General features: G+C 48.7%; 2 long non-coding RNA genes across 2 annotated transcripts in view; both read left to right on the forward strand.

Annotated features, from left to right (window-relative positions):
* Positions 1-27,412, forward strand: part of LOC307201089 — a 315,231-nt gene that overhangs the window by 143,657 nt on the left and 144,162 nt on the right. The gene's annotated exons all lie outside the window — the stretch shown is intronic.
* LOC307201085 lies at positions 18,381-22,638 on the forward strand. Its single transcript, XR_013832515.1, has 6 exons — positions 18,381-18,681; positions 18,787-18,864; positions 20,075-20,174; positions 20,375-20,448; positions 20,737-20,898; positions 22,491-22,638. It is a non-coding gene; the product is annotated as an uncharacterized lncRNA (long non-coding RNA).

Raw genomic sequence — 27,412 nt, forward strand, 5'->3', positions numbered from 1 at the left:
CAGCTGTGGTCCCCAGAGGATATTTTCTGTGATGAATATCTGGTTGCTTACAAAGTTGAACCACATCACACCCTGAAGTCATGGGGTCATTCCATTAAATGTCAACCTACAGACCCATTATTCCTAAACATGTTCTAGATCATTTTCAAGAGAATTTCCCAAAGTTTTACAGTCTTGACACTGTGTATGATGGGTTTTAATAGGTAGGAGAGTATACGTTAATTGAAATTTAAAGGTAAAGGTAAAGGTACCCCTGCCCGTACGGGCCAGTCTTGACAGACTCTGGGGTTGTGCGCCCATCTCACTTAAGAGGCCAGGGGCCAGCGCTGTCCGGAGACACTTCCGGGTCACGTGGCCAGCGTGACATCGCTGCTCTGGCCAGAGCCAGAGCCAGAGCCGCACACGGAAACGCCGTTTACCTTCCCGCTGGTAAGCGGTCCCTATTTATCTACTTGTACCCGGAGGTGCTTTCGAACTGCTAGGTTGGCAGGCGCTGGGACCGAGCAGCGGGAGCGCACCCCGCCGCAGGGATTTGAACCGCCGACCTTTCGATCGGCAAGCCCTGGGCGCTGAGGCTTTAACCCACAGCGCCACCTGCGTCCCTAATTGAAATTTATGCCTCCACAAATGTGAGACAAACAGAGTTTTAAAATCCCCTCCTTGACAGCAAAACTGAAACCATAGGAGTTAGGCTGTGAAACCTTGTTTTGAGCAAGTCCAACTATGAAGGAAAATGCCCACTTCAGAAATAATTAGGTAGCAAGCTGAGAAATTTAAAAATACTTTATTCTCATACATTGGTTCGTAACAACGGTAGCAGTAAAAACTATGGAGGCAAAATGCTGTTATTGATTTGCAGAAGACACCCCTAAACCCTAGAGATTAATACAGTGGTACCTCAGGTTACATACGCTTCAGGTTACAGACTCCGCTAATCCAGAAATAGTGCTTCAGGTTAAGAACTTTGCTTCAGGATGAGAACAGAAATCGGGCTCCGGTGGCAGCAGGAAGCCCCATTAGCTAAAGTGGTGCTCCAGGTTAAGAACAGTTTCAGGTTAAGAACGGACCTCTGGAACGAATTAAGTACTTAACCCGAGGTATCACTGTAAATGGTAGGATTTTGATGATTTGGAGTATTGAAAGGAAGATTGGAAGTCAGTGGAAAAGTACAGGCTCAGATTTCTTTCCAAGCCAGGGCCTCACCTGGGATAGAGACAGGAACATGCCCAAGGGGGTTGGTGGCCCATCGGAGAGCCAGGGAGAGATGCCTTCTGTTAAGTTGTGGGTGAACATATCAGACGACACAGCGATTCTTCAAACAGCTCTTGTTTATTCACAGGCCAGGACAGAACTGGGCTGAAGGGTTCAGCCAACCTGCTTATATAGAGCTCAACTACAAAGCAACAGTAACAACCTTCTGTAACTATCCAATCACTGAACATCACTTTCAATTCCTTATTTGCATATATGGACCTGAGTGAAAACTATCTACAGTGTCCCCCTGCTGGCCCAGGGTGAGAACTTCAGTACGTAACACCTTTGACTCCAGGGCTGCCCTGCTGTGGGGGACAAGCCTTTCATGACAGGGCCCTGCTGTCAGATGCGGACTCCATCCATGCAGACGGAAAGTGCAACTTTGCTCCTTTCTCTCTAGGAGAGCAGGGAAAGGGGCCTCACACAGAGCCCTCTCTGCCAGCTGTATGTGGACTGAGCCCCTTTTCATGCTGCAGGAGCCCCCAATGGATCCTGTGTACACATCCTTTGGTTTTAAGGGAAAGGCGTCTGGCGGGCTTCATCTTGCACGGGGCAGCAGGCTAGTGAGATTTCTTTTGTATTCTTTCTTTGCACCATGTCAACCCACAGACTCGTTGTTCCTAAACATGTTCTAGATCATTTTCAAGAGAATTTCCCAAAGTTTCACGATCTTGCCACTGTGTGGGATGAGTTTTAACAGGAAGGAGAGTATACGTTAATTGAAATTATCCCTCTAGATACCCACGGATGTGAGATGAACAGAGTTTTTAAAAACCCTTCTTGGCAGAAAAACTAAAAGTTTGGGAATTAGCCTGCGAAACCTTGTTTGGAGCAATTCCAGCTATGAAGTAAACTGCCTTCCCTCTTCCTACCCAATTCAGAAAGAATCAGGAAGCAAACCAAGAAGTTTAAAAATAAGCCTGCGTGTGACCCATGAGAAAGAGGTTCCTGCCCCGAGGGGCTTACAAACTTTAATTTGACCCAGGGAGGGAACAGGGAAAGCTTGAGGTCCAGGGTGGATCCTGAGTCCTGCTGTGAGACATAAGGCAGGGTCTCTGAGTTTAGACTTTGGGATTCCCAGACATTTCCCATCTCTAACCTCTTTCTCTGTTTTTATTTTCCTTTCTGTCTCCCAGGTCATAAGAGGCTGCTGAGGCACCAGGAACACATGAAAGAAGGAGAGGCTGCCATACATAAAAATGACATCTTGGAAGATGTGTATGTTAATTCCATGGGGAATCCATTCCCCACATGTGCCAGGAGGTAGCCCCTTTTTCATGCTGCAGGAGCCCCCAATAGATTGTGTTTTTAAGGGAAAGGCCTCTGGCGGGCTTCTGCTTGCATGGGGTGGGAGCGTAGTGAGATTTTTTTGTATTCTTTGCACCATCGCTGCGTGTGACCCTTGAGAAAGAGGTCCCTGCCCCGAGGGGCTTACAATCTTTAATTTGACCCAGAGAGAGAAAAGTGAAAGCTTGAGGTCCAGGGTGGATCATGTCCAGCTGTGAGACATAAGCCAGGGTCTCTGAGTTTAGACTTTGGGATTCCCATCTGTAATCTCTTCCTCTGTTTTTATTTTCCTTTCTGTCTCCCAGGTCCAAAGCACAGAATCTGCTGTGGCTCCGGAAGGAATGTGATGCAGACCTTGAAAATATGGGACGTTAATTCCATGGGGAATCTATTCCCCACATGTGCCAGGAGGTCTTGGCGCCAATCTGAGCGTAACAGGGGTGGGGTGGGGGCAACAGCCCTTCTCGTTCCAGCCCCTTCCCCCACTCCTTCCAAGCCAGGGGTTGGGCCATCGTGTGCCCAGGCAGGATCAGTGAATGTGGCGTTCGCCTGCTAGGATGGGTCAAGGAAAAGGTTACAATGGGTGTGATGTGATTGGCCAGTGAGAATGCAAGAGGGGAGTAAAAGATAGAGTGGGAGGTTTCGAAAGTCAGTTGAGGTTTGGGAGCTGGGAGTTGAGGCTTGGGTGTTGGAGAACGAAGAGGGTGGATGAGGAGTGGGTTGGAAGAGTTGTATTGTGAGAGAGTGAGAGGAATTGTTAGGTTGAGTCAGATAGATAGTTGGGAATAATTCAGGTTGAAGTTGTTAGGAACTAAGATTTAAGAAACTGTCAAGAGAAATAAACGGAAACCATACGCTTGTTCCTGCATTTAAAAATAAACTTGATTATTTGTTTATGTTAACAACTGTCTGGACTCCGTGTGTCCCCGTGAGAAGCGGGGTGGTGGCAGCGAAGAAAGCTAACGCAGTGGTGGCGCAGGGTCAAGAGACCGTGAAATTTCCGGGGCCCCTGTGTTATCACCACAGTGAGCCTTGGCAGCCAGTGGTGACATGGGCATGGGCAGCATGGCAGGGGTGCTTGTTCTGCCTCCCTCCTTCCCTGGGACAGCTGGCCAGGCACCCTCACTAGTGCTCAGCCCATGTCCCTGCAGTAGTTTTGGGGCTGGCCCCCCAGGGGCCCTATGTCCCCACTGCAGGAGGGCCCTGCCTCCGCTGACTTGCCTTCCCCTGGGCTGCTGCTGGGCTGCTCTGTGCCACGAAGAAGGAGGGATGTGGCTGGGGGGCGGCAGCAGACTGAGGACGGCAGGGAGTTGAGAAGGCAGACAGGACATTGGTTTTAAGGGAAAGGCCTCTAGCGGGCTTCAGCTTGCATGGGGTAGGAGCGTAGTGAGATTTCTTTTGTATTCTTTCTTTGCACCATCGCTGCGTGTGACCCTTGAAAAAGAGGTCCCTGCCCCGAGGGGCTTACAATCTTTAATTTGACACAGAGAGAGAACAGGGAAAGCTTGAGGTCCAGGGTGGATCCTGCCCAGCTGTGAGACATAAGCCAGGGTCTCCGAGTTTCCATGGGGAATCCATTCCCCACATGTGCCAGGAGGCACCTGAGCGTAACGTGGCTGGGTTGGGGGGCAACAGCCCATCTCGCCCCATCCCCTTGCCCCGCTCCTTACGAGCCAGGGGTTGGGCCGTCATGTGCCCAGGCAGGAGCAGCGAGCGTCGGCAGCCAGTGGTGACGTGGGCACGGGCAGCTTGGCAGGGGTGCTTGTTCTGCCTCCCTCCCCTGCGTCAGCTGGGCAGGCACCCTCGCCAGTGCTCAGGCCATGTCCCTGCCGTGGTTTTGGGGCTGGCCCTATGTCCCCACCACAGGAGGGCGCTGCCTCCGCTGGCTTGCCTTCCCCTGCACTGCTGCTGGGCTGCTCTGTGTCGGGCAGAAAAAGGAGGGATGTGGTTGGGGGGCAGCGGCAGCAGACTGAGGATATGACGGAATTGGGAAGGAAGACGGGGGAGGGGAATATTGAGGGGGCTGTGCCCCAGAAGAAAATCACCAGGGAGGATCCTCAGGGCCCCATCCCCTAGAGCGGCTGGATACCCCGACGATTTTGAGATACTTCTTCCTTCGCAGGGCCATGGTTTGGGAAAGGCTCTGGCTAAGCAGCCGCCCAGCGGTGCCATGATAAAACCCAAAATGTGCAGGGGAAGGGTTTCCCAGTGCTCCCGCCATCTGGAGGAGGAAGGCCTGATTTAGATCTTCCTATAGTTTTATGGGGAGGGTTTCTCTTTGGTCCACCTGAACACTCTCCCCACCAGTGGCTTCCAGCAAGAGATTGCATCCTCCTTAGGAGTGAGGCAGGCCAGAACAAGGGGGAAAGGCTCACAGTTCAGGTAGGTGGAAATGCCACTTGACTGCCCGACATTATAGGAATGCGTCCTTTCCGTGTCCCCCACCCTCATGCGCCAGACTGGTGCTAGCATGGCTGGGAGACAGGCGTCTGCTGATGTCTCCATTTTCTTTGCATGGAGCGAGCCTTTCCCCAACGTTTACTTCATTCTGGCGAAATCCCTAGAGAAACGTGATGACCCTCAGGTACTGGGGCAGATCTGTTAGCATGCTCAAACATGCATATACAATGGTAACCAGAAGGCGGGAGTTTGGAGCCCAGCTGTTGGCAGGATCCTTTCATTTCGGGGGGGGGGGGGGAGACCTGCTTCCAATCGCCTACATCAGCAAGAAGTTACTGCTTAGAGAAAAGCACCTCTCGACGGTTGAGAAAGAATGCTTGGCAATTGTGTGGGCCCTTCAAAGATCGAAGCTGTACCTCTGGGGACGAGGCTTTGTGTTATGTACAGACCACTCACCGTTGATATGGCTGCGATCGATGAAGAGTAATAGTAAGTTGCTGCGGTGCGCCTTACTACTACAAGACTTCACTTTTACCATCAAAAGTGTGAAAGGATCCTTGAACATTGTGGCAGATGCCTTATCACGAAAACCAGAGAGTGAAGGATGGACAAAGACAATCAACAATTTACTTGTTTATGTATGTATATATATATATATATAAACCCACATACAAAACTGTTTGATCAGGAGTGTAACTTTAAGAAGTTAACCCTCCTGAATCGAAACTTCTTAAGGGGGGAGGTATGTGACTTTAACATATATGAGAGAGTGCTGGAGGGGAAATAGCTAAATAGGTTGCACAGACAGGACCCAGGGGGGTGGAGTCTGCGGGTCTATAAAACTAGTTCTGGGGGGAGTTCGTTGGGAGTTGTTGGTGGGCAGTTGGTTGGTTTCATGGGTTGGCTGGCTGGGAAAGGCAGTTGGTAATAGAGACAGGGCAGTTTGTCCTTGAGTGTGGGGAGGTAGCAGAGATAGAGAGAGGAACATCAGATTAAGAAAGTAAAGAGGAACACCGTTTGGAATGCTGTAAAAGTTTTGTTTTATGTCTGAAATAAAATACATTCTTCTTTATTAATTGCAAAGCTGACTGAGACTGAAGTGATTTTACCAGGGAGAACCTGGTTGGTGGCAGCGGATTAGTGGTTGGACTAGATGACCTTTGGGATCCTGTCAAGCAGCTAAAGGAACGGGCAGAGGAGCGAGACGCAGAACCAGGGGAGGCACAACCACACACCCCCAACAGCACCCTCTGGCCTGACCCACGGTGGCCGCATCCCAGCACACTTTGACCCCCCTGATTATATATTTCTTAATTCAGCTGCCTGAAAAAGCAAGCAGCCTGGCCCCTGTTTGCCAGCTGATGTCACAAAGTGCCGCTTTGCAAGCAAGCCCTATAATGCCCTGCAAAAGGGATGCCTGTCAGATGATGGTGAGAGACTTATGGTACTATCAGCAATGATGACATGGAGGAATTCTGAAGTTAAGAGGAGCTCCAAGCCCCAGAGGAGAGGAGTGGCATAGAAATAACATTATTGTTGTCAGCGTCACCCGTCACGGGTGCATGTGGCTGGGCTACCTGACTTGACTGGTCCACAGCTGTTGATGGCTTGGCAGGTCCTCAGCTGTGGTCCCCAGATTATATTTTCAGTTGTGAATGTGCAGGTTTGCAAGCAAGCATTCTATTGCCCTGCAAGAAGGATGCCTGTCAGCTGATGGCGAGAGACTTGCCAAGTAGCTTCCAATAGCAGAGATCCCTCCAGACCTAGGAACTCAGTCATGAAGAGGTACCAGGAAGGTAGGATCGGCTCAGGTGCCAGGTCCTAGAGTTGGGGAAGGAAATGGGAACCAGGCAGTCATCGAGTGTCCCAGGATTGTGCCTTGCCTTCAAGGGGAAAGCCTGGGAGATGGGCTTTGCTCATGCTGAAGCACTAACATGGCCAAACTGGTTATCCCACTTGGAGGACAAGAACGGATTCCCCTCAAATCGGATTGGCTCATGTATATCTGAGAGGAGCAAGCAGGTGTAGCCTTCCCATGTCGTCACCCCACCATCAGGCCCCAGATTGGAGCTAGAATGGCTGGGGCAGGGGGAAGGAAGGGGGCCTTCCGAAACACTGTTTGGGAGTCGTAGGAACACTCTCCCCACCAGTGGCTTCCAGCAAGAGATTGCATCCTCCTTAGGAGAGAGGCAGGCCAGAACAAGGGGGGAAAGGCTCACAGTTCAGGTAGGTGGAAATGCCACTTGGCTGCCTGATATTATAGGAATGTGTCCTTTCCGTGTCCCCCACCCTCATGCGCCAGACTGGAGCTAGCATGGCTGGGAGACAGGCGCCTCCTGATGTCTCCGTTTTCTTTGCATGGAGCGAGCCTTTCCCCAACGTTTACTTCGTTCCAGCCAAATCCCTGGAGAGACGTGAGGACCCTCAGGTACTGGGGCAGAGGGAAGGAAGGGGTCTTTGTGAAACACGTTTGGGGAGCCTGTGGCTTCCAGCAAGTGCTTTTCAGAAGCATTGCTCCCTCCAACACAACTAGTTGCCTTGGATAGGCCTCTCTTCCATGCAATTGTCTAGCCCTCTTTGAAAGCCACCCCATCCAAGACTCTCTTGTGGTGCATCTAAGTCTCCTATGCCTGTTCCTGCAAGGAGATGACTATTGTGAGCTCCTTTGGTTAGCATCTATCTGGGCTGGAAAATATTAAGGAATCAGAGGACTGGTGTGCTTCCCTTGAAGCACAACTGATCAAAGGCAGGCAAATCTGTTAGCATGCTCAAACATGCATATACAATGGTAACCAGAAAGCTGGAGTTTGGAGCCCAACAAAGCTTGGCTGTTGGCAGGACCCTTTCATTTCTGGCGGTTGGATTAGATGACCTTTGGGATCCCTTCCAACTCTACCCTACTATGATTCTGTCAAGCAGCTAAAGGAACGGGCAGAGGAGAGAGACGCAGAACCAGGGGAGGCACAACCACACACCCCAACGGCACCCTCTGGCCTGACCCACGGTGGCCGCATCCCAGCACACTTTGACCCCCCTGATTTTATATTTCTTAATTCTTAATTCAAAGGCAGGCAGATCTGTTCGCATCTTGATAAAGATGCTCAAATGATAAAGGATGCTATTATCAACCGCAAATGTCCCAGAAAAACCTCCCGAGCTGATGGAGAAGAGAGAAGTTAAGTGGTCAGTGGGGCTCCAGGTTGCCGGTGCTGGATCCCACCACAGCCCTTCCAATTTGCCAAAAAAATCAATGTCACAACAGTTTTTTCCTCGCACCTCCGTCCTATAATCACCTCGTGGGGCCTTCTCAGACATATGCTGTGTCTGAACCAGCAGATCCCACCAAACCAAGTAATCGAGGACCCAGTCAGAAAAGGAGTGTGTGCAGTCATATCAGAAATAAGCAAAATCACTAAACAGGTACTAGAAGTCACCCCAGAACTGGTCCTACTGAGCACCTTCCAAGATAACAATGCCCACTCACACTAGAAAGCACTCATAACCCACCGACAGCATGCGATTCAATATGGCTGACTTAACCCGACAACCCCCCACCCACGCGCTCACAAATCCCACTGCAGCCAGCCAAAGACGATCAGCCCCACTCTAGGCCACCCCAACCTCTCTCACCACCAAGGAAACATAGCAAGCAAATAAAAAGAGGACCCCCCCCCAAGTTACGCTGGCACAAAAACCCCAAGCAAACACTATATAGAAGAACGCTTTGCCATCCCAGCCCCTCTCCCCCTTCTCTTCCCAACCCTTTGCTTCCCAAACACTCTAGGCCACCCCAACCTCTCTCAGATAACAAGAAAATAGAACAAGAACCTCCCCAAGTGACGCTGATATAATAACCCCAAGCATACACGAAATAAAATAACTTAAGCTTTGCCACCCCAGCCCCTCTCCCACCTCCCCCCTTTCTTCCCAACCCTGTACTGCACATAACACCAGTGTCTCACAACAAATGTAACTGAAGAACCAGAAGAAAGAGACAATGCATGTGCTTTTGAAAACGAGGGGAAATTATTATTTTATTTTTAAAAAGAAAAGGAGTATGTGGCAGCCCCATATATTTAAAGAGCTCCACCCCTATTACATCATTAGAACCAGAACATAAACCTATGAATCTAGAAAAGAACAAAAAATATCCTCAGGGCCCAATGCCCTAGAGCGGCTGTCTATCCCGACGATTTTGAGATATTTCTTCCTTCGCAGGGCCATGGTTTGGGAAAGGCTCTGGCCAAGCAGCAGTGCAGCGGTGCCATGATAAAACCCAAAATGTGCAGGGGAAGGGTTTCCCAGTCCTCTTGCCAGCTGGAGGAGGAAGGCCCGATTGAGATCTTCCGTATAGTTTTATGGGGAGGGTTTCTCTTTGGTCCCCCTGGGCAGGACACGGAGCGTGATCCTCTCCCATGCCAACATCACATCCCAAGGTTGGGCCAGGGCAGTTTTAGGATGGCAGGACCAGTGCGCTCACACTGGGCACCACGCTGCAGAGGGGGCCAAAACAATGCTGAAGAACAAGAGGGAGGGGTGCCAAATTTTAGCATTTCACAGGGCGCCATTGACATTTTAGAGCCCAATGTCCTCCCTGGTTGGGAATACTTCTGTGGAGTTGAATCCCAGAATTCTCCCCACCCACATCCTCCCTAGAAAAAAGCAAAAAATATCAATGTTTGGTCCAGAACCTAGGTACTACGCCCTCACTAAAGGAGATTGTATGGATGATTCACTAAATGATTGTTGGATGACATGTGTACCTGAGCTTATGGCCTCAAATTCTCTTTCTCTGCAAGACAGAGTTGTTCCGTCTGGCCTTTGGCTTGGAGCCAATTTGATGCCCTCCCCCTCTTTCTTTTTCCTTTTCTCCTCCTGTGATGAGGCTGCATTTTAATATTTTAATGTTTCAATATTTTAATGTTGTATTTTAATCTTGTTTTTAAGTTGTACTCATTCAACTTGTTTTTATTATTGCTTGTTAGCCGCCCTTAGCCCGGCCTTGGCTGGGGAGGGCGGGGTATAAATAGAAATTATTATTATTATTATTAATCTTATATGCTGCTTTATTACAAAAATCATGACTAGACCTCTGATCCTAAACTGAATACAGTGGTGCCCCGCAAGACGAACGCCTCACAAGACGGAAAACTCGCTAGACGAAAGAGTTTTCCGTTTTGGAGGTGCTTCGCAAAACGAATTTCCTATGGGCTTGCTTCGCAAGACGAAAATGTCTTGCAAGTTCCTGCGGGTTTTTTTCCTCCCCCCCCCCTTTTTCTAAGCCGCTAAGCCGCTTATCTGCTTATCCGCTAAACTGATAAGCCGCTAAAAGCCGCTAATAGCGCTAATCCGCTAATCCGTCAATGGGCTTGCTTCGCAAGACGAAAAAACCGCTAGACGAAGAGCCTCGCGGAACGGATTCTTTTCGTCTTGCGAGGCAGCACTGTAGTTAGATGCCCAGCTCTGCTTCACGTCCCCCACCAAGTACCATCCCCTCCAGAACCCACTGCTCTCAACTGACTCTCAACTGCCTCGCATTCAAACTCCCTTTCAAATCCTCATCCAATCATCACACCCCCAGAATTCCACACTCTCCCTTTCCCCCTGCCTCCCTCCTTAACATAGTAATTCTAATACTACTAACCCTATTACGTTCTTTTTTTATATGTTTTTTTTTGTTCAAAATTAAAACAAAACATATTATCCAAAAACACATCATCCTTGTTTTTCCCCCATTTCTCCTTCCTCCCCCCCACCCTCCCACACAAAACCTACCCCCCTCCCTCAGTTCCAGTCTTTGGTTTCTCTGAGACTGCTGTTTTCTGCATGTTACAAAGTGGTACAGCTCCTCAAACTATTTGGCTGATTATTATCAATAAAACGTTTGTGAATGTTTATTCAAAACCTTGCTCCCTCCTCCCTGTCACAGCCCTTGAAGGTATTGAAAGGGCTGCATGGTGTGGCTCTCATATCCATGTCCTGAGAGAGAGAGAGAGCAAAACGTTTCTCTCTCCCCTTTCTCCAGCCCAGGCAGAATCGCAAGGGGTCAGTGCATCTGGCTGGGAAGAAGATGGTCGGAGTTTGGAGCCCAGCCAGGGCTGGCTGTGGGCAGGATCCTGTGGGCATTGCTGGGGGTTGGACTAGATGACCCTTGGCGTCCCTTCCAACTCTGCCATCAAGCAGCCAAAGGAAGGGGCAGGGGAGCAAGATGCAGAACCAGGGGAGGCACAACCACACACCCCAACAGCACCCTCTGGCCTGACCCACGGGGGCCTCATCCCAGCCCACTTTGACCCCCCTGATTTTATTTTTCTTAATGCAGCTGCCTGACAGCCCAGCAGCCTGGCCCCTGTTTCCAAGCTGATGTCACAAAGTGTTGTTTTGTAAGCAAGGCATCCTTCTGAAACATTTGAGATCCATAGGAACACTCTCCCCACCAGTGGCTTCCAGCAAGAGATTGCATCTTCCTTGGGAGAGGCAGGCCAGAACAAGGGGGGAAAGGCTCACAGTTCAGGTAGGTGGAAATGCCAATTGAGTGCCCCATATTATAGGAATGCTTCCTTCCTGTGTGTGTTCACCCCCTGCCAAAAATGTGCCAGTCTGGTGCTAGCATGGCTGGCAGCCAGGCGCCTACTAATGTCTCCATTTTCTTTGCAGTGAGGGAGCCTTTCCCCTTTGTTCTGGTGAAATCCCTGGAGAGACGTGAGGACCCTCAGGTACTGGGGCAGAGGGAAGGAAGGGGTCATTCTGAAATACCTTTTGGGGTTCATAGGAACACTCTCCCTACCTGTGGCTTTGTAATAGGAATTTTATGGTCTTAGATACAGTGGTGCCCCGCAAGATGAACGCCTCGCAAGATGGGAAACCTGCTAGACGAAAGGGTTTTCCGTTTTGGAGGCGCTTCGCAAAACGAATTTCCCTATGGGCTTGCTTCGCAAGACGAAAATGTCTTGCGAGTTCCTGCGGGTTTTTTCCCCTCCCCCCCCTTTTCCTAAGCCGCTAAGCTGCTTATCAGCTGATCCGCTGATAAGCCGCTTAACAGCTGATCGCTAAAAGCCGCTAAACCGCTAATAGCGCTAATCCGCTAAGCTGTCAATGGGCTTGCTTCGCAAGACGAAAAAACCGCTATACGAAGAGCCTCACGGAACGGATTAATTTCGTCTTGCAAGGTACCACTGTATATGGTAATGTTCATAAGTGTACCATCCAAGCACTTACATAGATCAGCACAGGAAGGCCAACCTGGAACCATTTTAATTCCTAAACTGACCAAATCTTTTCTCTGCAAGGTCAAAATGGAAAAGCCTCCCCATTGTCTTTTCCATCACAAATCCTGTCTGTGTTTGAATAGGGTGTGAGCCTGTGACTGGCCCAGGAACTAAGTATTTATCATTACAAAAGACTGGCCAGGCTACCCAGGAAATCCAATCAAGTAACCTGCCAGGACAGGAGATAAACAAGGACAAGAGAAAAGCAACATTTAAATTTCTGTGATGTAGATATGATGTATCTTAGGTTACACCCCTTCTGTGATGTATGTATGATGTTTCTGGGGGTGGTCTTGATCTACAGGGTGGCAATTTCAAAAGTCTTTATAAGGCCTTGCGCACCATTTTTCTGGGTCCCTCCTCCTCTCCTGCGGGTGAGGGGAGCACCCTGTTGCAACAGATCAATAAAGATCAAGCTTACTAGCTGCTTTGCTTCTCAATATTCTCTGGTTGGCCTCTGTTATTTTCTCCTACCAATAGGGAACCGATGTAAGGACTCTGTGTGGGCTCTTGGATACCCCATAAGGGAAAAGGGCTATTTTTGTTTACAACAGCTTCCAGGAAGTGCTTTTCAGAAGCATTCTGGACCGTCCAGAGGGGCTGGGAGCTGGGGGCACTGTCATACAGTGGTTCCGCTCCTTCCTCCTGGGCCGTGTTCAGAAAGTGGTGGTGGGGGATGAGTGTTCAGACCCCTGGGCTCTCACTTGTGGGGTGCCTCAGGGTTCTGTCCTCTCCCCCATGCTTTTCAACATCTACATGCAGCCACTGGGAGAGATCATCAGGGGGTTTGGGCTGGGTGTTCATCAGTATGCAGATGACACCCAGCTCTACCTCTTTTTCAAATTGAAACCAATGAAGGCAGTGAAGGTCCTGTGTGTGTGTCTGGAGGCGGTTGGAGAAGGGATGGTGGCTAACAGATTGAGGTTGAATCCTGACAAGACAGAAGTACTGTTTTGGGGGGACAGGAGGCAGGCAGGTGTGGAAGACTCCCTGGTCCTGAATGGGGCAACTGTGCCCCTGAAGGACCAGGTGCACAGTCTGGGAGTCATTCTGGACTCGCAGCTGTCCATGGAGGCACAGGTCAATTCTGTGTCCAGGGCAGCTGTTTACCAGCTCCACCTGCCTGGACACTGAGGTCCAGCGCCTAGGGCCTTCTGGCGGATCCCTCACTACGAGAAGCCAAGTTACAGGGAACCAGGCAGAAGGCCTTCTTCGTAGTGGCACCTGCCCTGTGGAATGCCCTCCCGCCAGATGTCAAAGAGAAAAATAACTACCAAACTTTTAGAAGACATCTGAAGGCAGCCCTGTTTAGGGAAGCTTTTAATGTTTATTTAAAAAAAAAAATATTTATTGAGATTTTTTAAATACAAAAATGCAGAAATAATAAACAATATAACATATATCATAACATATTATCAAATCTTCTTTGGACTCCCTCACGTCTCCCGCTCCCACTTGCATCATTGCAAAACTTTTTCCAGCAATTTATCAACTTATTTACATTCTTAAGTCTTATTCATTTAATTTAGTCTGATAATTCTCCAAAAAAATTATATTTTCCTCAATCTCATTTGTCATCCAGATTACGTCTAATTTAGTGGTGCTCAATTATTTATGATCTGGCATCCTTCTTAACATTCAACCAAATTACAGTGTTTTTGTAAATAAATCCTAAATTTCTTCCAGTCTTCTTCAACCCTCTCCTCTCCCAGGTCTCGGATTCTGCCGGTCATCTCTGCCAATTCCATATAGTCTATCAGTTGCATCTGCCATTCTTCCAGTGTGGGTAGATCTTGGGTTTTCCAATGCTTAGCGATGAGTATCCTTGCTGCCGTTGTTGCATACAGGAAAAAAGTTCTGTCCTTCTTTAACACCCTCTGGCCGACAATACCCAGGAGGAAGGCCTCTGGTTTCTTAGGAAAAGTATACTTAAATACCTTTTTCAACTCATTATATATCATTTCCCAGAAGGCCTTCACTCCAGGGCACGTCCACCAGAGGTGAAAGAATGTTCCTTCATTTCCTTTACACTTCCAGCATTTGTTATCAGGGAAGCTTTTAATGTTTAATAAAGGTAAAGGTAAAGGTACCCCTGCCCATACGGGCCAGTCTTGACAGACTCTGGGGTTGTGCGCCCATCTCACTTAAGAGGCCAGGGGCCAGCGCTGTCCGGAGACACTTCCGGGTCACGTGGCCAGCGTGACATCGCTGCTCTGGCGAGCCAGAGCCGCACACGGAAACACCGTTTACCTTCCCGCTGGTAAGCGGTCCCTATTTATCTACTTGCACCCGGAGGTGCTTTCGAACTGCTAGGTTGGCAGGCGCTGGGACCGAACGACGGGAGCGCACCCCGCCGCAGGGATTCGAACCGCCGACCTTTTGATCGGCAGGTCCTAGGCGCTGAGGCTTTAACCCACAGCGCCATTTTAGTGTTGGAAGGCATGCAGAAACAGCTTGCTCCTCACGCCTCTTCTCCAGCCCCCCTTCTCTGTGTGGGCATGGCTCCTTCTCGGCCTTTGGCTGCCAGATCTTTGGTGCAGAAGCAACAGCCAAAGCTTCCTCTGATTAAGACTGCTGCTCAGCTAATTTCTGAGAAAGAGAAGACTTTGGCTGCTGCTTCTGAGCTAGGCTGGCCGGGTCAGCAAATACAACAAAACAACAACACCACAAACTGGCTTATAAGTATAAAACCAAATTTACTAGAATAATAGCTAGAATAGAAGTAGGCTTATAACCATTCAGACAACAAACATACTGAAATATGAAAAAGTTTTTCTTTTCTTTTTTTAATAATATTTTATTAAGTTTTACAAAGAAGAAAATTTATAATTAAACAATAAACATCAAAACACTGACAAATACCAACATTCAAATGACAAAACAAGCAATCAAAACACAGCCAGAAAACAGGAAAAAGAAAAATATTACAAACCTAAAAAAAAAAACTTAAGGAAAATTTAACATAAAAAAATAGAAAGAGCTCTTTTCAAATTCATATCCTTCATAACCTTATTTTCCTGACTTCCACCCGCCTTCCTTTCTTGTATTCCACTTTAAAATTAATTTAGCAAGTTCATTCTTATTAATTTTATCCTTTAAAAATTCTTTCACATATTGTATTATATTGTTCAATTTTTCATCCAGTATCTATCCCTTCTTTCATTCTCTTATTTATCTTGTTCAGTAGAACCCCTTCGTTTCATTTCAATGTCCTCAACATTCAAAAATTTTACAATGTTTTTGTAGGTAGTTTTTAAACTTCTTCCAGTCTTCTTCCACCTGATCTTCTCCTTGATCTCGTATTCTGCCAGTCATTTCTGCCATTTCCATGTAGTCCATTACTTGCATCTGCCATTCTTCCAAGGTGGGTAGATCTTGTGTCTTCCAGTGCTTTGCGATAAGAATTCTTGCTGCTGCTGTAGCATACATAAAGAAAGTCCTATCCTTCTTTGGCACCAATTGGCCAACCATGCCCAGGAGAAAGGCCTCTGGTTTCTTCAAGAAGGTATATTTAAATACCTTTTTCATTTCATTATAAATCATCTCCCAGAAAGCCTTGATCCTTGGGCACGTCCACCAAAGGTGAAAGAATGTACCTTCAGTTTCTTTACATTTCCAGCATTTATTATCAGGCAAATGATAAATTTTAGCAAGCTTGACTGGGGTCAAGCTTGACTGGGTTTCATTTTCATGAAATATGAAAAAGTTTTTCAAAGCTGTTTTTCAAAGATTGAACTGGATGAGCTATTCGTCAACGGGTCTTGAGTTGGAAACACAAAGCCGTATGCACGGATCAGTCACGGGAAGGCAAATCAAAGCCACCACCCTGGTGAGAATAATTCAAGTGAGCCAAAGGAGACCTGTTCTCCGGATATATTACAGGTTTCCCGTGATTTCATATTCTCCAGTGTGCTACCCTTACCGTTGTGGCAGCACGGGGTTGCCGTTTTGTGATTGGACTTACGCTACTTGTTGAACGGTTCATTTATCCAGTCTGTATAACGTTTACGGCACATGTAACTTGTTAAGATAGAGTTGTACATTTATCCACTCCATGTTTACAGTATCTCCAGGCTTTGTCTTGCACATGGCACCTTAGTATGTTTGTTGTTTGAATGGTTACAAGTCTATATCTATTCTAGCTATTATTCTAGTTAACTTGGTTTTATACTTAGAAGCCAATTTGTGGTTTTGTTGTTTTGTTGTATTATTATTACTGTCACCACATTTGATAGTTTGTGTAAATACGGGGCAGAGATGAGACACTCATACAGAAGGCCAAGTGGGGAAAGCTTGTAGTATCAGGTAGGAGGAAATGCCCCCTTCCCAGATCCCACAGCCTCCTGCCCCAGACCGGAGCTAGCGTGGCTGGGAGCCAGACGCCTGCTGATGTTGACATGAGCCAACAGTGTGACGCGGCAGCTAAAAAAGCCAATGCAATTCTGGGCTGCATCAATAGGAGTATTGCATCTAGATCAAGAGAAGTAATAGTGCCACTGTATTCTGCTCTGGTCAGACCTCACCTGGAGTACTGTGTCCAGTTCTGGAACGTGTCCAGAGGAGGGCAACCAAAATGGTCAAAGGCCTGGAAATGATGCCTTATGAGGAACGACTAAGGGAGCTGGGCATGTTTAGCCTGGAGAAGAGGAGGTTAAGGGGTGATGTGATAGCCATGTTCAAATATATAAAAGGATGTCACATAGAGGGAGAAAGGTTGTTTTCTGCTGCTCCAGAGAAGCGGACACGGAGCAATGGATCCAAACTACAAGAAAGAAGATTCCACCTAAACATTAGGAAGAACTTCCTGACAGTAAGAGCTGTTTGACAGTGGAATTTGCTGCCAAGGAGTGTGGTGGAGTCTCCTTCTTTGGAGGTCTTTAAGCAGAGGCTTGACACCCATATGTCAGGAGTGCTCTGATGGTGTTTCCTGCTTGGCAGGGGGTTGGACTCGATGGCCCTTGTGGTCTCTTCCAACTCTATGATTCTATGATTCTATGTCTCCATTTGTTTTGCAGTTGGGAAAGATTCAGCCTGGAAGCCATTGCATCCTGGGAGGGACTGGAGCCCAGATGAAGGACTGTTGCCTCAGAGGTCATAGAATGGGGGAAGGAGGGGGCAGGGGCGAAGGAAGGCTAACCGCCACCCGGTGTCGGGGGCGGGGCAAACTGCCCAGCGGCACATGGGTGGCACCGCTACATACGGTGGATGCACGGCGCCACTGTGTATGGAGCACACGCATGCACCATACGTAATGGCACCAGGCGGTTTGCCGACATAACCGCTCAAGCGCCATACAGACGGCAGCAGGATCCTCCAATCACGGCTGCAGCGGCAGTGGAGTGGTCCTGTGCTCACAGTGGCAGCAGCGGCAGCAGAGATCCTCCACTCGCAGCTGCAGCGGCGGTGGCGGTGGCAGGGATCTTCCACACACAGCTGTGACGGCGCAATGGGGGTGGCTCGCGCTGCCATGCCTAGGGGTTGCAGAATGAGGCCCCTGCGGAGTGCCTTCTTGTCACCCCGCCCTCAGAGATGGCACCTGGGGGCAGACTGCGCCCTCCCCACTCCCCCTTCCTCCACCACTGGGAGGAGGGTGGCCTTAAGAAACACACTAGAAGGGCCTACAGTGAGCTCCGCAGTGGGATCTGCTTTAAGTCCCTGGGGTGGGTGGGACAGCTGGATGGGCATCTGAGGGGACGTTCTGTCCCTGGTGTTCGGTCTGTGACAGCCCATTCACATGTTCAGGGATTCCTCTCTCGAAGCAGCCCTTAGCGTCGAGTTCTCCCCTGCTTCAAGGACACCTTCTTTCTTGCAGGATCTCCTGTCTGCACTGCTGTGGCTGCTGCCCAAACCACCATGTAAATAGAACAGGTAAGAGGAAGGGAAAATTTGCATGAAGAGGGGAGAACACCCTACCAGTTGAGCGTACATGTTCATGCTGTGGGGGCATTTCTGGGAAAAAAGGCTTACACTATTAAGACAGATTTAGGAACTGGGGGACAAGTTCCATTGTCCTTGACCAGAGTACAACTGTGAAGATTACAAAAGTCAGTGGTTTTATGCCCTGCGAATTAGCACAGCAGCATGGTGTGACAGGGCGATAACTGGGGAATCTGCTGACAGTGAGAGCCTATTCACATGAGAGCCCATACGATATCCTGCTTCTTCCAGAGTCATGACTCCGGGATGAGGCTCCAACTCCAGCTCCCGAGATAAAGGACCAGAGGACATCCCTGTGGTTCCTGGTTGCCATCCCTAGTGCCTCTTCCCCACTGCCCCTTTTCTGTGGGCATGGCTCAGTCTCGGCCCTGTTTAGCGCAGAAGCAGCAGCCAAAGTTTCTTCTCATGCTGGAAACAGCATCTCTGCTCATTTCTGAGAAAGAGGAGACTTTGGCTGCTGCTTCTGAGCTAGGCCGGCTGGGACAGAGCCGAGACACCCGTACAGAGGCTAAGTGGGAAGAGCTGGTAAGATCAGGTAGGAGGAAATGCCCCCTTCCCAGGTCCCCCACCCTCCTGCCCCAGACTGGGGCTAGCGTGGCTGGGAGCCAGCAGCCGGCTGAGGTCTCCATTTGTTTTGCAGAGAGGGAAAGACTCAGCCTGGGAGCTGCCCACATCCTGGGAGGGACTGGAGCCCAGACAAAGGCCTCTCACATCAGAGGTAATGGGACAAGGGGAAGGAGGGGGGCCTTAGGAAACATACAAGAAGGGCCTGCAGGATCAGGCCAAGGGCTCACCTGGTCCAGCCTCCTCTTCTCCCAGATGCCACCCAGATGCCACTGGGAATGCCACAAGCAGGATTCGAGCCCAAGAGCCCTCTGCTCACTTTTATGAAGCATTGTTGTCTCCATCAGGACTAGTAGTCTTTGACCGCCCCCTCCTCCATTCAGTTGCCTCATCCTCTTTTAAAGCATGCAGTCAGCGATGCTCTTCTGCTGCATCTCCTGGTGATCTGATGGTTCCTGCCAAAAGGCGGCTCTTGTGAGCTCCACAGTGGGATCTGCTTTCAGTTCCTGGGGTGGGTGTGAGAGCTGGATGGGCGTCTGAGGGCATGTTCTGTCCTTGGCATTCGGTCTGTGAAGGACCATTCACATGTTCAGGGATTCTTCCCTCAAAGCAGCCCTTAGCGTCGAGTTCTCCCTTGCTTCAAAGATCCCTTCTTTCATGCAGGATCTCCTTATGGCTGCTGCCATAGCCTCCCACAAAAAGAACAGGTAAGAGGAAGGGAAGTTTTGCATGGGATGGGGAGAACACCCTACAGGGGTCAGCAAATTTTTTCAGCAGGGGGCCAGTCCACTGTCCCTCAGACCTTCTGGGGGGGGCAGACTATATTTTGAAAAAAAAAAATAATGAACGAATTCCTATGCCCCACAAATAACCCAGAGATGCATTTTAAATAAAAGCACACATTCTACTCATGTAAAAACACGCTGATTCCCAGACCATCCGCGGGCCAGATTGAGAAGGCAATTGGGCCGGATCCGGCCCCCGGGCCTTACTTTGCCAACCCATGAAGTTGAGCATACGTGTTCATGCTGTGGATGCGTTTCTGGGAAAAGTTGGACACTAATAGGACAGGTTTAGTAACTGGGGCCCTCCTATAGGTGATGCTGGACTACAACTCCCATGGTCCTTGAGCATTGTCCTTTTTCTCCTGCTTTTCAGCCAGACTCCCAGGTGGGTGGTGTTAAAAGCGGAAATTCCCTTTAATATAGTCTGGTTCCTTTAGAGAAATGGAACACCGTACAAAGTGCATTTGACGAAACTTAGATTGTCATGTTGTAGGCAGTGTATACAAAAGGACTGAGGCAGATTCCTGTTTTTTCCTATGTTTATTGATGGCTATGTATTGTTTGTTTTCTAATTTGCAGGAAGGCTTTGAGTGATGCCTGGGGCGGATCGATAAGAGAGGAAATGAAGACAGGATTTGGGGTGTTTTCCCTCTACTTTGCATATATAGGTGTGATTCAGGTAGGTCGCTGTGTTGGTCTGATGCAGTCAAAATATATTTTAAAATTTTTTTTAAATTGTCCAGTAGCACCTTAGAGACCAACTAAGTTTGTTCTTGGTATAAGCTTTTGTGTGCATGCACACTTATGTGTAGCCTTGCTTTTGAATCCCTTCCATGTCCCTTGCCCTCATGCCTGCTGATATCTTCATTTGCTTTGCAGTGAGAGGAAGCAGCAGCCTGGGAACCACCTCCCGGAAGGGAATGGAGCCCAGGAAAAGGACAGATGAGTCGCAGGTACAGGGGCAGGGGGAAGGAGGTGTTATGAAACGCCTAAGAACGCCCTGCTGGATCAGACCAAGGGCCTGTGAGATTATTCCTACAAAAAGGTGGCTCTTGTGAGCTCCGCAGTGGGATCTGCTTTAAGTCCCTGGGGTGGGTGTGACAGCTGAACGTGTCCCAGGTGATGTTCTGTCCCTGGCATTCGGTCTGTGGCAGCCCATTCACATGGTATGGGATTCTTCCCTCGAACCAGCCCTTAGTTTAGAGTTCTCCTATGCTTCAAGAATACCTTCTTTCTTCCAGGATCTCCTATATGCACCACTGTGGCTGCTGCCAAAAGAAAAAAGGCCCTGAGTCAGGCACATACAGAAGACCAAGGCAGACTTGCGGTTTTCGTCGCAAAGGGAAGAGGGTCGAGATGTGTGCCGGAGCCTCCTGCTGAAGCCACTCATGTAAAAAGAACAGGTAAGAGGAGGAAGCGACACAGGTGGCGCTGTGGTCTAAACCACAGAGCCTAGGGCTTGCCAATCAGAAGGTCGGCAGTTCGAATCCCCGCAACGGGTGAGCTCCCGTTGCTCAGTTCCTGCTCCTGCCAACCTAGCAGTTCGAAAGCACGTCAAAGTGCAAGTAGATAAATAGGTACCACTCCGGTGGGAAGGTAAATGGCGTTTCCGTGCGCTGCTCTGGTTCGCCAGAAGTGGCTTAGTCATGCTGGCCACATGACCCAGAAGCTGCACACTGGCTCCCTTGGCCAATAAAGCGCCGCAACCCCAGAGTCATCCGCAACTGGACCTAATGGTCAGGGCTCCCTTTACCTTTAAGACAAAGGAAGATTTGCGTGGGGTGGGGAGAATTATTACCAATACATCCACCATAGGAGTTATGCTGTCGCCAAGAAAAGGGCCGTAACACCTGCTCCACCTCATTCCCTGCTTGACTGGGAGGGCTACGGACCCGAAGAGTCTGGGGAGATCTGCTACACCAAAATTTTCTAGGCGGTGGTGACACCTTGATCTCAGGCAGCAAAGGGGAATAGAAAATTTGCATGGGGCAAGGAGAACACCCTACAAGTTGAGCGTACGTATTCATTCCATAGAGGCATTTCTGAAAAAAAGGCTGACAACAACAACAATAATAATAATAATAATAAATTTTATTTATACCCCGCCCTCCCTGGCTAGAGCCGGACTCAGGGCTGCTAACACCAGTAAAATTACAGTAAAAACATAATGGGGGGGGACCAATTTAAAATACAGGTTAAAATGCAATTTAAAATGCAGCCTCATTTTAAAATTAGCCCATATATCAAAACCATAAGGGGAGGGAAACATAAGGGTCAGACTGAGTCCAAACCAAAGGCCAGGCAGAACAGCTCTGTCTTGCAGGCCCTGCGGAAAGATGTCAAGTCCCGCAGGACCCTAGTGTCTTGAGACAGAGCGTTCCACCAAGCCGGGGCCAGTACTGAAAAGGCCCTGGCCCTGGCTGAGACCAATCTAACCACCTTGCGACCTGGGACCTCCAAAGTGTTGTTATTTGTGGACCTTAAGGTCCTCCGCGGGGCATACCAGGAGAGGCGGTCCCGTAGGTACGAGGGTCCTAGGCCGCATAGGGCTTTAAAGGTCAAAACCAGCACCTTAAACCTGACCCTGTACTCCACCAGGAGCCAGTGCAGCTGGTAAAGCACTGGATGAATGTGCTCCCGCGGCAAGGATCCCATAAGGAGCCTCGCCGTGGCATTCTGCACCCGCTGGAGTTTCTGGGTCAGCTTCAAGGGCAGCCCCACATAGAGCGAATTACAATAATTAAGCCTGGAGGTGACTGTCGCATAGATCACTGTGGCCAGATCAGGGCGAGAAAGGTAAGGGACCAACTGCTTAATACGGCGGAGATGGAAAAATGCCACCTTTGCTGTGGCTGCAACCTGGGCCTCCATGGAAAGGGAGGAGTCAAAGGTTACACCCAAGCTCGGCTTTGGGAACTTGGGGCCCTCCTACAGGCGATGTTCGGCTACAACTCCCATTGTCCTTGACCATTGTCCTTTTTCTCCTGCTTTTCAGCCAAACAACCAGGTGGCCATGCTGCAGGCTGAAGTTCTGGCACCTTCCAAACCAAGGCTCAGTCTTAGAACCAGTTTCTTTTGTTTGTTTGTTTGTTTGTTTCTTTGTTTGAAATAATTTTCAATAAACGTTTTCTTGGGTTACGAAAGTATGTTCATTGTCTCTTTTTTCAAGTCATGTTTTCCACAAAGCGATGTTCAGTGTTTGTGCGTGGGGCTTTCCACCCTCGGCACTCACAGACTGAACAAAATTGCAATGTATCTCAACAGAATTAGAATGTTATGCAAAAGGGGGGCTACGTTTCCCAGCACAATTCAAAGTGTTGGTGCTGAGCTTTAAAGGCCGTAAACAGCCTCGGTCCAGTATACCTGAAGGAGCATCTCCACCTCCATCGTTCTGCCCGGACACTGAGGTCCATCTCCAAGGGCCTTCTGGCGATTTCTTCGCTGCGAGAAGCCAAGTTACAGGGAACCAGGCGGAGGGCCTTTGTTGGCAAGGTGACGTCTCTGCTTTTTAAGATGCTGCCTAGGTTTGTCATTGCTCACAACAATAGTAGCATTAAAAACTATGCAGGGAAAATACTGTTATACATTTGCAGGAGATCCTAAACACTAGAAACTGATCGATGGTAGGATTTTGATTAATTTGGATATCAATGAAAGGAGAAGCTGCAGGACTGTGCTGGACAAGGAATCTCTGGGCTGACTTGCAAACCAGGCTGGCCGGTCTAGCAAAGAGCAAATCTGTTAACACACCTGAGCTTGGTGGGCGCACAACCCAACTGGGAACTGGGGATGAGCCCCAAATGTATAGTGGGTACACAGGCTATGGTTTCAAGGGAAAGGTTTCTAGCAGGCTTTATCTCGCACAGGGCAGGAGCATAGTGAGATTAATTTTGTATTATTGGTTTGCACCATCACTGTGTGTGACCCTTTAAAAAGAGGTTACTGGAATAGACATTGACAGGAAAATAAACAGTGACTCCGTGTGGCCAGTACTGGAATAGACAGAGACAGGAAAATTAACATCTCGAAGAACAGCACCATCTGGGGGCAAAAATATAACTACAGGAATAATATTAAGGAAATTTTAAAACACAGAGGGGAGAACATATAACACAGAAATAGGGGTTTCCCTCCTCTTTTTTCCTTCAGCTCCTTTCTAATACCACCCTAGAAAGAAGGGGTGGAAAATATCGAATAATCCAGAAGGGAATGGACTTAAGGTAAAGGTAAAGGTACCCCTGCCCGTACGGGCCAGTCTTGCCAGACTCTAGGGTTGTGCGCTCATCTCACTCTATAGGCCGGGAGCCAGCGCTGTCCGCAGACACTTCCGGGTCACGTGGCCAGCGTGACAAGCTGCATCTGGCGAGCCAGCGCAGCACACGGAACACCGTTTACCTTCCTGCTGGTAAGCGGTCCCTATTTATCTACTTGCACCCGGGGGTGCTTTCAAACTGCTAGGTTGGCAGGCGCTGGGACCGAACGACGGGAGCGCACCCCGCCGCGGGGATTCGAACCGCTGACCTTCTGATCGGCAAGTAGGTCCAGTTGTGGCCGACTCTGGGGTTGCGGCGCTCATCTCGCTTTATTGGCCAAGGGAGCTGGCGTACAGCTCCCAGGTCATGTGGCTAGCATGACTAAGCCGCTTCCGGCGAACCAGAGCAGCGCACGGAAATGCCGTTTACCTTCCCACCGGAGTGGTACCTATTTATCTACTTGGACTTTGATGTGCTTTCAAACTGCTAGGTTGGCAGGAGCAGGGACTGAGCAACGGGAGCTCACCCCGTCGCGGGGATTCGAACCGCTGACCTTCTGATCGGCAAGTCCTAGGCTCTGTGGTTTACCCCACAGCGCCACCCGCGTCCCTGGAATGGACTTATAATTATTTATTTTAGGGGAGTTCCCTAGAAGTTATAAAACACTGAGAGACAACTGAAAAGGAAGAACGGAGGAGACAGAAATCCAATGGGATCAAAGAAAGCCCAACCAACAAGCAGTTTTGCGACAGCCTTGAATCACCAATGAAGAGTCTCAATTATAGAAAGTGAAAGCAACATGGACTTGAAAGAACTTATAGCAGCAATGGAAAGAATGGAAAAAATTCTAGGTGAAAAAATGACAATATTGGATGGAAATATCAGGATATTAGATGGGAAAATGGAAAATATGCGAAGATTGAAAAAAAATCGAATTTAATAATGGAACTTTCTAACCAAGTAAACCAAATGACAATTAAACATAAAAGACTTAGAGACAACAGTCCAGGAAGTCAAAGTGAAGAGGCAGAAACAAGATGAAATTATATTAAAAAAAAACCCAAATAGATCAAAAAAGAGATGAAAAGGTATCTCTCGAACCAGAATTGCAAGGGGTCAGTGCATCTGGCTGGGAAGAAGATGGTCGGAGTTTGGAGGCCAGACAGAGCTGGCTGTGGGCAGGATCCTGTGGGCATTGCTGGGGGTTGGACTAGATGACCCTTGGAGTCCCCTCCAACTCTGCCATGCTATGATTCTATCAAGCAGCTAAAGGAACGGGCAGGGGAGCAAGATGCAGAACCAGGGGAGGCACAACCACACACTCCAGCAGCATCCTCTGGCCTGACCCACGGGGGCCTCATCCCAGCACACTCCCCCCCCCATAGTTTTATTCTTCTTAACTGAGCTGCCTGGGAACCCAGCAGCCTGGCCCCTGTTTGTCATCCTATGTCACAAAGTGCTGCTTTGCAAGCAAGACTTATATTGCCCTGCAGGAGGGATGCCTGGCAGATGATGGTGAGAGACTTGGCAAGACAGTTGTGCCCATCAGCGATAATGAGAGGGAACTCATTGTTCCTAAACTTGTTCTAGATCATTTTCAAGAGAATTTCCCACAGTTTCACAATCTTGCCACTGTTTGGGGTGGGTTTTAATAGGTAGGAGAATATACGTTAGTTGAAATTTATCCCTCCAGATATCCACATATGTGAGCTGCACAGAGTTTTAAAAAACCCTTCTTGACAGCAAAACTAAAAATTTAAGAATTAGCCTGAGAAACCTTGTTTGGAGCAATTCCAGCTATGAAGTAAACTGCCTTCCCTCTTCCTACCCAATTTTAGAAAGAATCAGGAAGCAAATCAAGAAGTTTAAAAATAAGCCTGCGTGTGACCCTTGATAAAGAGGTTCCTGCCCCGAGGGGCTTACAATCTTTAATTTGACACAGGGAAAGGTCCAAGGTGCATCCTAAGTCCGCCTGTGACACATAAGGCAGGGTCAATGAGTTTAGATTTTGGGATTCCCGGACTTTTCGTATCTGTACCCTCTTCCTCTCTTTTTGCAATAGGGTAATTAAGGTTGGCGCTGTGGGTTAAACCACAGAGCCTAGGACTTGCCGATCAGAAGGTCGGTGGTTCAAATCCCCACGACGGGGTGAGCTCCCGTTGCTCGGTCCCTGCTCCTGCCCACCTAGCAGTTTGAAAGCACGTCAAAGTGCAAGTAGATAAATAGGTACCGCTCTGGCAGGAAGGTGAATGGCGTTTCCGTGTGCTGCTCTGGTTCGCCAGAAGTGGCTTAGTCGTGCTGGCCACATGTCATCTGGGAGGCATCCTCTCGAGCATGTCTCGAGGAGTCTCTTTTATTGAATATTACAGCATTGCCACATATGTGCTTATTGCTGATTTCTTAACACAAGTACAAAGCAAAGGTTACATATAGGTATTAATCACTAATAGACCAAAGGCTGGGAAAGGGAACACAGAATTGGACAGGCGTGAAAACCTCCTTGTTAAACTATTACTAGTGATTAATATACAGCATTCATCCATAAATGTGGTCAACCAAGCACTAAGAACAGGTCAGACTAAGAACGAGTCAGAATGCAATGTTTTCATGAGCTCATGGTGAACTGAACATTCTAGGGGGATGTGCAGAAACAAAACTTTCCTTCAGACAAACGCCGGCTCCCTCGGCCAGTAAAGTGAGATGAGCGCCGCAACCCCAGAGTCGTTAGCGACTGGACTTAACTGCCAGGGGTCCTTTACCTTTACCTTTACCTATGTTTTTACTGGTACATTTATGAAGATTCATTTTATATCTTAGACCTTATAATTATCATAACACTTGGAAAGGGAGTTTGAATGTTGGGGGGGGGGGGGAGGCAGGTGAGAGTCACTTGAGAGAGGTGGGTTCTAGAAGGGGAGCACTTGGTGGGGGACCTGAAGCTGGGCTGGGCAGCTCTTCATAGAATCATAGAATCATAGAGTTGGAAGAGACCACAAGGGCCATCGAGTCCAACCCCCTGCCAAGCAGGAAACACCATCAGAGCACTCCTGACATATGGGTGTCAAGCCTCTGCTTAAAGACCTCCAAAGAAGGAGACTCCACCACACTCCTTGGCAGCAAATTCCACTGTCAAACAGCTCTTACTGTCAGGAAGTTCTTCCTAATGTTTAGGTGGAATCTTCTTTCTTGTAGTTTGGAACCATTGCTCCGTGTCCGCTTCTCTGGAGCAGCAGAAAACAACCTTTCTCCCTCCTCTATGGGACATACTTTTATATATTTGAACATGACTATCATATCACCCCTTAACCTCCACTTCTCCAGGCTAAACATGCCCAGCTGCCTTAGCCGTTCCTCATAAGGCATCGTTTCCAGGCCTTTGACCATTTTGGTTGCCCTCCTCTGGACATGTTCCAGTTTGTCAGTGTCCTTCTTGAACTGTGGTGCCCAGAACTGGACACAGTACTCCAGGTGAGGTCTGACCAGAGCAGAATACAGTGGCACTATTACTTCCCTTGATCTAGATGCAATACTCCTATTGATGCAGCCCAGAATTGCATTGGCTTTTTTAGCTGCCGCGTCACACTGTAGGAAGAGGGAAGGCAGTTTACTTCATAGCTGGAATTGCTCCAAACAAGGTTTCTCAGGCTAATTCTTAAATTTTTAG

Source organism: Podarcis cretensis (assembly GCF_951804945.1).
Source record: "Podarcis cretensis genome assembly, chromosome: 13".
NCBI classification, from domain to species: Eukaryota; Metazoa; Chordata; class Lepidosauria; order Squamata; family Lacertidae; genus Podarcis; species Podarcis cretensis.